Source organism: Microcebus murinus, chromosome 3 (genome assembly GCF_040939455.1).
Source record: "Microcebus murinus isolate Inina chromosome 3, M.murinus_Inina_mat1.0, whole genome shotgun sequence".
In the NCBI taxonomy this organism is placed as follows: Eukaryota; Metazoa; Chordata; class Mammalia; order Primates; family Cheirogaleidae; genus Microcebus; species Microcebus murinus.
Window position 1 is genome coordinate 51251730 of NC_134106.1, and position 9899 is coordinate 51261628.

The window sequence follows — 9899 nt, forward strand, 5'->3', positions numbered from 1 at the left end:
AAAGAAGCCAGTCTGGAAAAAGCAACATGCTGTATGAGTCCAATTGTATGACATTCTGGAAAAAGCCAAAACTAGAGAGATAATAAACAGATCAGTGGCTGCCAGGAATTCAGGCTGGGGTAGGCTTGAATAGATGAAGCACAGGGTATTTTTTTTAGGGCAGTGAAATTGTTCTGTGTGATATTATAATGGTAATATAATATATATTATTATATATTTTATTATATATTATAATGTTTCATTTAATTATTTATTAAATCATTATTTAATTATTATAATATTTTATTATATAATATATTATTATATATTTTATTATATATATTATTATATAATTATATATATAATATATAATGGTAATAATATAATATAATATATAATGGTAATATAATATAAGACACTAAGCATTTTTCAAAACCAATAGAGCTTGACATCATAAAGAATAAATCTTAATGTATGAAAACATTTTTAAAAATCATTTAGGCGGTCAATGAATCCTACAATGAAATGCAGAATGTGGCCAAAGAATATAAATGTATTCCAAATGTAAGAAACAACCTCACTGAAAGGGGTAGACACATAAAGTGCTGACCTAAGTAATTTTGGAAGTGAAAAGAGTCTGTAAGACTAAAAGCAAGAGGAACTATATAAAAGTACGATACCCTAGCTGACAAAGTTATTTCCCATGGAGGTATGGGTTCAGAATTAGCAATTCTGAAGCAGTGGCTTCAGAATGTATACTGCATGTATACTGGAATTGTACATGAATACATGTACACATGAATACATGTATACTACATGTATACTGGAATTGGACACTTAAGTAAATGCATGATGGATGACCGAGGCCATTGTTTGAGTGACAGGTTACAGATAAGCAAGAGGAATAAGATAGAATAACCCATGCGGTAATGGACTGGAGTTGGAGATAGGAGTTTGAACTCATGTTTAGCTTAATATAGGAACAGGTGGTGGTTACATCTAGAATGTGTATATATTTATAGATATGTGTATATATATGAGTTAGTATACACAACTGTATTTCTTTGCTTTGTCAGCTTAGAGAGCCTCAAAGAAATGACAGCATTGTAGAAACAAATACACCTACAGCCCAGACCTCGGTTTCTAATATCATTCTCTAATGAAAGGAACCAGACTCGCTGGGAAAAAGGGTGATTCTAGGAATGGGGCAGGAAATATACAATTTGAGCTGAGAGCATCTTGTAGTGCCAGGAAGTAAAGAAGTGCTCAAAAAAGAAAACACAAACCCCCACAATAATGGTCATGTCAAAGCGATACAGGAGCCAACTCAAAGAGCTCCTAATGGCCAAAGCTAGAACGACTTGGGCAACCAAATGAATATAGTATTAGGTTATAACCTTAAGTGTCAAATAAATATTCATGAGTCCATACTGATATAAATGATTGAATAATATAATAAATTGGGGATATTAGACATATCTCCCATGCAGAAGCATTCCAAATAGTTGATGTTGATATTCTGCCCTTAAGAAGGTAGAAATATGATTCTCCACTCCTTAAGTGTGGGCTATGCATAGTGACTTTCTTCCAAAGAGTATGGTAGAGGAAAAAAAAAAGTAAATTTACAGTAGAGAAACCTGACAAACACTCTCTCAAGACAGTTGGTCAAGGTCAACAGTGATGCTGACAGGATGAGAATGGCATTTTACCTCTCTGGTCTTCCTCCCTAAAACATATCATCTCAATCTAATCATAAGGAAAGCAATAGACAAATCACAATTGAAAGATATTATACAAAATACTTGATCCATATTCCTCAGAACTCTCAAGGTCAACAGGAACAAGGAAAGTCAGAGAAAATGTCACAGCCAAGAGGAGCCTTAGGAGATAAAACTGCTAAACATAATATGTATCCTGATACAGAAAAAGGACATTAGGGGAAAACTGAGGAAATCTCAAGTATGGACTTCAGTTAATAGTAACATATCCAGATTGGTCCATTAATTGTGACAAATGTACCGCACTAATGTTGGATGTTAATAGCAGAGGAAACTAGATGTGGAGCATATGAGAACTCTCTACTATCTTAACAATCTCTCTACTCTCTTCACAGTAATTCTGTAATCTAAACTGTTCTAAAATAAAAATTTATCTTAAAATAAAAGGAATGGACGGGGGTGGTGATGTGGTGATGTGCCTGGGCCAGGGCGGGGATGATGCCATTGCACTTTTGCTTTCCCTTCACTCCCTACCCCCAAACCCTCTGCTGAGATTGTCAAAGCCGCAGGGAAATTTGATTATCGACAGATCGTCATGGCTTTTCAGAAAGAGGGATTTATGGCTCTGTTCTTTTCTTAAGCTCCCAGTTTGGCTTCCTACTATATTTCATGTGGGCTTTTATACTTGAATCTTAATTAAGCTCCACAGACTTAACCAATTGGCCTAAAATATACTGGGCAGTTGCAGTACCTGTCTACCTTCTTATTACCATAGTAATTGGTTATGCACTTTTATTTGAAATTACCATGATGAACAGCCCTCCACTTGATCCATCAATACAATCACAGATAACTCCTGAAAATCAACAGCAGGAAAATTACCAACAGGTCATCTCAAGATTAAGAGATTCCTATTAGTGAAGTAAACCAAATTTTTTTCTTGTACCCAAAGAACATTACACCAAAATCTGAATTTTATGTAGACATATTAATGCCAAGCATTTATTTAGAAATTTTGGACATAATTTTGACCATAATTATTTTGTCTATCTCTGTTATTAATACTCAGTGTTGGGATGTTTAAAAAAATTAAGTTGAACTTCTCTTAGATTAAGTTCCATTAATATTGTAAATGTTCTCAGATATTAGTTATTAATGGATAGAATACATAAAATTAAGCATTACCAAAAAATAAACATTAAAGGGAATGATTTTATTTATTTATTTTTTTTGAGACAGAGTCTTGCTCTGTTGTCCAGGCTATAGTGCTGTGGCATCAGCCTAGCTCATAGCAACCTCAAACTCCTGGGCTCAAGCAATCTTTCTGCCTCAGCCTCCTGAGTAGCTGGGACTACAGGCATGAGTCACCATGCCTGGCTAATTTTTTCTATATATTTTTAGTTGTCTGGCTAATTTCTTTCTATTTTTAGTAGAGATGGGGGTCTCGCTCTTGCTCAGGCTGGTCTCGAACTCCTGACCTCAGGTGATCCTTCTGCCTCAGCCTCCCAGAGTGCTAGGATTACAGGTGTGATCCATCACACCCGGCCGGGAATGAACTATTGATATAACAACTTGGATGAATCTCAAAAGAGATGCTGAGTAAAAAAAAAAAAGCCAAACTGAAAAGTTTACATTTATATAACATATAACAATTTATAGTAAAATTTTGAAATAACAAAATTACAGAGATGGAGAACAGGTTAGTGGTTGCCAGGGGTTGGGGATGTGAGAGTATAAACAAGAACCACAAAGGATCTTTATGATAGTGGAACAGTTATGTATCTAGATTGTGGTCGTTGTCAATCTGCACACATATGGGAAACTGCATGGAACTACATGCACACACACACATAAGCATGTAAAAATGGTGAAATCTGAATAAGTTTTGTAGATCATACCAATGTCATTTTCCGAGTTGTGCTCTGGTACTACAATTATGCAAGATGTTACCACTGGGGTAATCTGAGTAAATGATAAATGAAATCTCTCATTATACTTTTAAAGGCATTAGATGTTGTTTTTATTCTTTTTTTATTGACATATAATTCATATACCAAAAAAATTCACCCTTTTAAAGTATACAATTCAGTAGTTTTTAGTATATTCCCAGTTGTGCAGCCATCACAACTATTTAATTCCAGCACAGTGTCATCATCCACAAAAGAAACCCCATACCTATAAATTGTCATTCACCATTCCCCTGTCCCCTCCATTCTCTAGAAACTACTAATAAACTTTCTGTCTCTGTGGACTTGATTATTCTTGGTATTTCATGTAAGTGGAGTCATACAATATGTGTTCTTTTGTGTCTGGTTTCTTTTGCACAATGTTTTCAAGATTCATCCATACTTATAGCATCCATACTAAGTATCAGTACGTCATTCCTTTCTGTGGTTGAATAATATTCTATTATATAGATATGCCATATTTGGTTTATTCATCATTAATTTATGGACATCTAAGTTGTTTCTGCTTTTTTACTACTATAATAATGTCACTATGGCCAAGCAGAGTGGCTTATGCCTGCAATCCTACACTTTGGGAGGCCAAGGCAGGAGGATTACTTGAGGCCAGGAGTTGGAGACCAGCCTGGGCAACATACAGAGACCACGTCTCTACCCCCCCCCCCAAAAAAATATATATATATATTATCCAGGTGTGGTGGTACATGTCTGTAGTCCTAGCTACTTGGGAGGCTGAGGAGAGAGGATTGCTTGAGCCCAGGAGTTTGAGGTTATAGCAGTGAGCTATGATTGTGCCACTGCACTCCAGCCTGGGCAATACAGTCAGACCCCTTTCTCCAAAAAAGAGAAGGGGGGGGCCGGGCGCTGTGGCTCACGCCTGTAATCCTAGCTCTTGGGAGGCCGAGGCAGGCGGATTGCTCAAGGTCAGGAGTTCAAAACCAGCCTGAGCAAGAGCGAGACCCCGTCTCTACTATAAATAGAAAGAAATTAATTGGCCAACTGATATATATATAAAAAATTAGCTGGGCATGGTGGCGCATGCCTGTAGTCCCAGCTACCCGGGAGGCTGAGGCAGAAGGATCACTCAAGCCCAGGAGTTTGAGGTTGCTGTGAGCTAGGCTGACGCCACGGCACTCACTCTAGCCTGGGCAACCAAGCGAGACTCTGTCTCAAAAAAAAAAAAAAAAAAAAAAAAGAGAAGGGGGGGAAAAAAAAGATAAATAATGTCACTATGAACATTATGTACCAATTTTTGTGAACATATATTTTCAATTCTCTTGAGTGTATACCTATGAGTGGAATTTTGAGTCATAGGGCAACTCTATGTTTAATTTTTTGAAGGACACAATTTTCCAAGATACTGTACCATCTTACATTATGATCAGCAATGTATGAGTGTTCTAATTTCTCCACATTCTCAAAAATACTTGTTATTTAATGTCTTTTTGATTATAGCTATCCAAGTGGGTGTGAAGTAGGATCTCATGGTCGATTTGGGTTTGATTTTCTATTTCTTCTTGACTTAGTATCAGTATCTTTTGTCCCTCTTGGAATTTGTCTATTTCAGTTAGGTTATCTAATATGTTGTTATACATGCAATCCTTTATAATCCTTTCCATTCCTATAAGATTGGTAGTAATGCTCCCTCATTTGTGATTTTAGCAATGTGAATCTTCTTTTTCCTTCATCAGTCTAATCAAAGGTTTGCCAATTTTGTTGATCTTTTCAGAGAACCAACTTTGGTTTTACTGATTTTCTCTATTTTCTATTCTCTATTTCATTTATTTCCTTTCTAATCTTTTATCCCCTTCCTTGCTTTGAATTTAGTTTGCTCACTCTTTTTTTCCAGTTTGTTAGGTGAAAAATTAGGCTAATGATTTAAGATTTTTCTTTTTAAATACAGGCATTTACAGCTTCTCTGTGTTTTTTTTTTTTACAACTTCATGTGAATTTACAATTATTTCAAAATAAAAACTTAAGAAAAAGTATGTACCAGGGAAGCCAAGTATGGTGATGTCTCAGCCATTGTAGCTACCCTTTCCAGGAAGCCTAATTTTCTGGAGAAAGATATAAATAGAATGATATCGAAGATGAGAGGAGGAGATGGCTATTGCAGAGACAAGAGGAGACACTGAAAGATGTCCGGGAAGGTCAGGAAGACATAATCAAGGGTTTATTAGAATTGAAGAGTGATTCTTTTATCATGGGAGTTCCATAATCAGAGAGGCCAGCCCTGAGGCTGTCACTTATTGCGCCTCAGCTATTTAAAAACCACAGCTGAAGCCATTTAGGTCAGAGATGGAGCCACACTCTGATTAAGGCTAATGTTTCTAGTGGAGGGCTTTTCTCTGCAGCTCAAAATGTTCAAAGACACTCCACCTTGTACCAAGTCACGCAAGTCTTCAAAATGTACAGATGGACTTCCTTTGTAAAAGATAGCAAGAATAGTGTTTATTTTTTTTATTTTTTATTTTTTTTTTTTTGAGACAGAGTCTCGCTTGTTGCCCAGGCTAGAGTGAGTGCCATGGCGTCAGCCTAGCTCACAGCAACCTCAAACTCCTGGGCTCAAGCAATCCTGCTGCCTCAGCCTCCCGAGTAGCTGGGACTACAGGCATGCGCCACCATGCCCGGCTAATTTTATATATATATTAGTTGGCCAATTAATTTCTTTCTATTTATAGTAGAGACGGGGTCTCGCTCTTGCTCAGGCTGGTTTCGAACTCCTGACCTCGAGCAATCCGCCCGCCTCAGCCTCCCAGAGTGCTAGGATTACAGGCGTGAGCCACTGTGCCCGGCTTATTTTGTTTTAATCAAAATATTTTTTAAATTATTTATTTTCTCTTTTTTTTTCTCACACTTTCAACATAGACATGGAAGGAATAGTGTTTAAATAGCAAAAGAAAACTATAGCAAATTTGTTTGTGTCCCAAGTACTGAAAACATTTCTTTTAACCTTTAATCTTGAAATCCAGAAACACCAAAAAAGTTGCAAAAATAGTACAAAGAACCCCCACATACCCTTCAGGCAACTTTTCCAACTCTCCCTAAAGCTAACAACTTGTACTGGGTTGCTAACACTTTTTTGGTGCTTATTTTTTGTTTGTTTGTTTGTTTGTTTTTTGGAGACAGAGTCTGGCTCTGTTGCCCGGGCTACAGTGCTGTGGCGTCAGCCTAGCTCACAGCAACTTCAAACTCCTGGGCTCAAGCAATCCTGCTGCCTCAGCCTCCTGAGTAGCTGGGACTACAGGCATGTGCCACCATGCCTGGCTAATTTTTTCTATATATTTTTAGTTAGCCAATTGATTTCTTTCTATTTTTAGTAGAGACAGGGTCTCGCTCTTGCTCAGGCTGGTTTTGAACTCCTGACCTTGAGTGATCCTCCTGCCTCGGCCTCCCTTAGTGCTAGGATTACAGGCGTGAGCCACTATGCCTGGCCTTTTTTGTTTTTTTGAATATGTTTTTACTTTTGGTCTATAAAGCAAAACAATATAAAGAGATACACAGGTGAAAAATCTTATTCTCACCTCTGCCCTTTACACCCCTCACTCTCACCCCTCACACACACTCACAGGTGATCATCTGTATCTTTTTTTAATTTGAGACAGGGTCTTGCCCTGCCACCCGGGCTGGAATGCAGTGTCGTCATCATAGCTCACTGTAACCTCAAACTCCTGGGCTCAAGTGATCCCTGTGCCCCAGCCTCCTGTGTAGCTGGGACAACAGGAGTGCACCACCACGCCAGATTTTTTTAGTTTTTGTAGAGATGGGTCTTGCTCTTGCTCAGGCTGGTCTCAAATTTCTGGCCTCAAGTGATCCTTGCTACTTGGCCTCCCGAAGTGCTAGGATTACAGGCGTGAGCCACCGTGCCCAGCTTTGTATTTTTCTTTATGCAAACATAAACATAATATTTTCTTAACTCGCCCTCTCTCTGCACACATGAAAGCTAGCATCCTATGCATACTGTTCTGGACCTTGCATTTGTTATTTAACAAAATACCTTAGAAATATTTCCAAATCAGAAGGCAGTAATACTTTCTTTTTTTTTAAAGAACTTTTGTATTTACCCCAACTCAACTCCACTGCCCTCCAGTATCACCTCATTATTCATGCTCCCTCTTTCCTGTCTAATCTGGACTGTTCAAATCCCCAAGTCCTCCAAGCATACTTCATTCTCTGTGCTGACAAACCCAGAGCTTACACAGACCCCAGTCAGTAAGACTGGAGCAAAGCCACCAACCCCTTGTGCCTTCACGATCACAGGGCCACATTCAGAAGCCACAGCAACGGGGTGATGATTGCTTTAGCATGAGCAACACTCCACAGAGATCACTCTGGGCCAAGGAGAAGAGATGGTCTGCAATAAGGCCTTGTTGCCAAGCAACCCCAGAGGGGATGAAATTAACGCAGTCTGTTTTTCTTGTAACTGCATCTCAAATGAAAGCCGAGGCCAGCGTTGATCCCATGCAAAATTAATAATTACCATATGATTCTTTCTTTTAAATGGCTATTGCCAAAAGACGGAGGACTAAAGAAACCAGTATATACTTTATTTAATAGGGAAGAAGGAGGGGGGGAGAAAAAAGAACAAGTAAATTCAGATCCTGTGTTTTTCCATTTGTCTCTTAGGTAGGAAATCAGACATTTCTATCTTAGACTACGGTTCAATCTGCCTGGTGGTAAATGTGCTTTAAAAGCAGATCCCAAGCAAACAATGTAATATACACTAAAAGAACTGAGAAAAGAAATGTTTTTAGGGGCAAGAAAAAGCTTAGGATCATTTGAGACCCTTTTTAGAGTCCTTTTTAGAAGATCTAAAATGTACTTTTCCCCATTAGTTCATTCAGAGAGGGCAAATTGTCATAAAAAAACAAAACAAAAAAAAAAACCTTACTGCTTCCACTCACTCTTCTTAACCTCATACCAAAGGCTGAAAGAGTACAGCTTGAGGTGCCCGCTAACCCTTGTTTATTTGAGAACCTATCAATGTTTTAAAAAAGGGCATGGGAAACAGAAGAGAAGATTCTATCTCCTCTTGCTTCTGTTGCATTAATTTGGATTTTTAAACTGCATGGTTAGAACAGAGCAATGGCCCTTCTTACCAAGAGAAATGTTTTGATTTTTATTTTGTGGTTGTGTGACAAAACATAATTCAAAACAAGCATTTATTTATTTATTTATTTGAGACAGGGTCTCGCTCTGTTGCCTAGGCTAGGGTGCAATGGCACAATCATAGCTCACTGCTGTAACCTCAAACTCCTGGGCTCAAGCAATTCTCCCACCTCAGCCTCCCTAGTAGCTAGGACTACAGATATATACCACTAAGCCTGGATAATTTTTTTATTTTATTTTTTGTAGAGAGAGGGTCTCGGTATGTTGTCCAAGCTGGTCTTGAACTCCTGGCCTCAAGCCATCCTCCCTTCTTAGCCTTCCAAAGTGCTGGGATTACAGGTGTGAACCACTGTGCCCAGCCCAAACAAAGTAATTTTAGCCAAGGAAACTAATTTTGTCTGAGAAGGAAAATTTTCTTGCCTAATGGGAGTTTGGACCCAGACTTCATTCTGGGGAAAGGCGGCTATCAAGTGAAGTGACTTCCTCATAGTGTTCATACAATGTAATTACTGGCAATGAGGGGCAACTCCCTTCCATCCCTCCTGCCACTCCACCACCCTTGCCTCATTCTGGGCCAGTTTAAGCAAATGTCCTCCCAGCCAACTAGCCCCTGTGAAGCAATGAGTATTTGCTGTTAGAGTTGAGCAGAATGTACCAGCACATAGAGAAACCAGACAGCAAAGAAAGTGCATACTTGATTTTTGGAACGTCTTATCAGTCAAGGGCTCAGCAGCAAACAGATGGTATACTCAAATTGGGCAATTCGAAGAATAAATGCTCCTCAAATAATAAAGGGATTATTTACAAAGGTTGGTGGGAAAACTGCAAAGGACTGGTGTTACCTTGGCCGGGTAACATTGGTTTGGGGGTCGTTACCATGTCTAGACCTGAAGACATAAGGGAACCAGGAGGCACAGGGGCTGTATGGAGAGGGCGGCCTTACAACAATGTACTGTTTGGTGGGGTATGCATATCCCAGCATCACTTGCCTCCTTCCCTCTGATCTCTGGCTAGGGTTCCCCATTTGGCTGAACCCCTAAAGTCAGAGGACAAGGAGACCCTTTAAGGTAGTTCCCATAGGGCAACCCCCAGGGCACAGAGCAGTAAGGAGATCATGACACACAGAAGA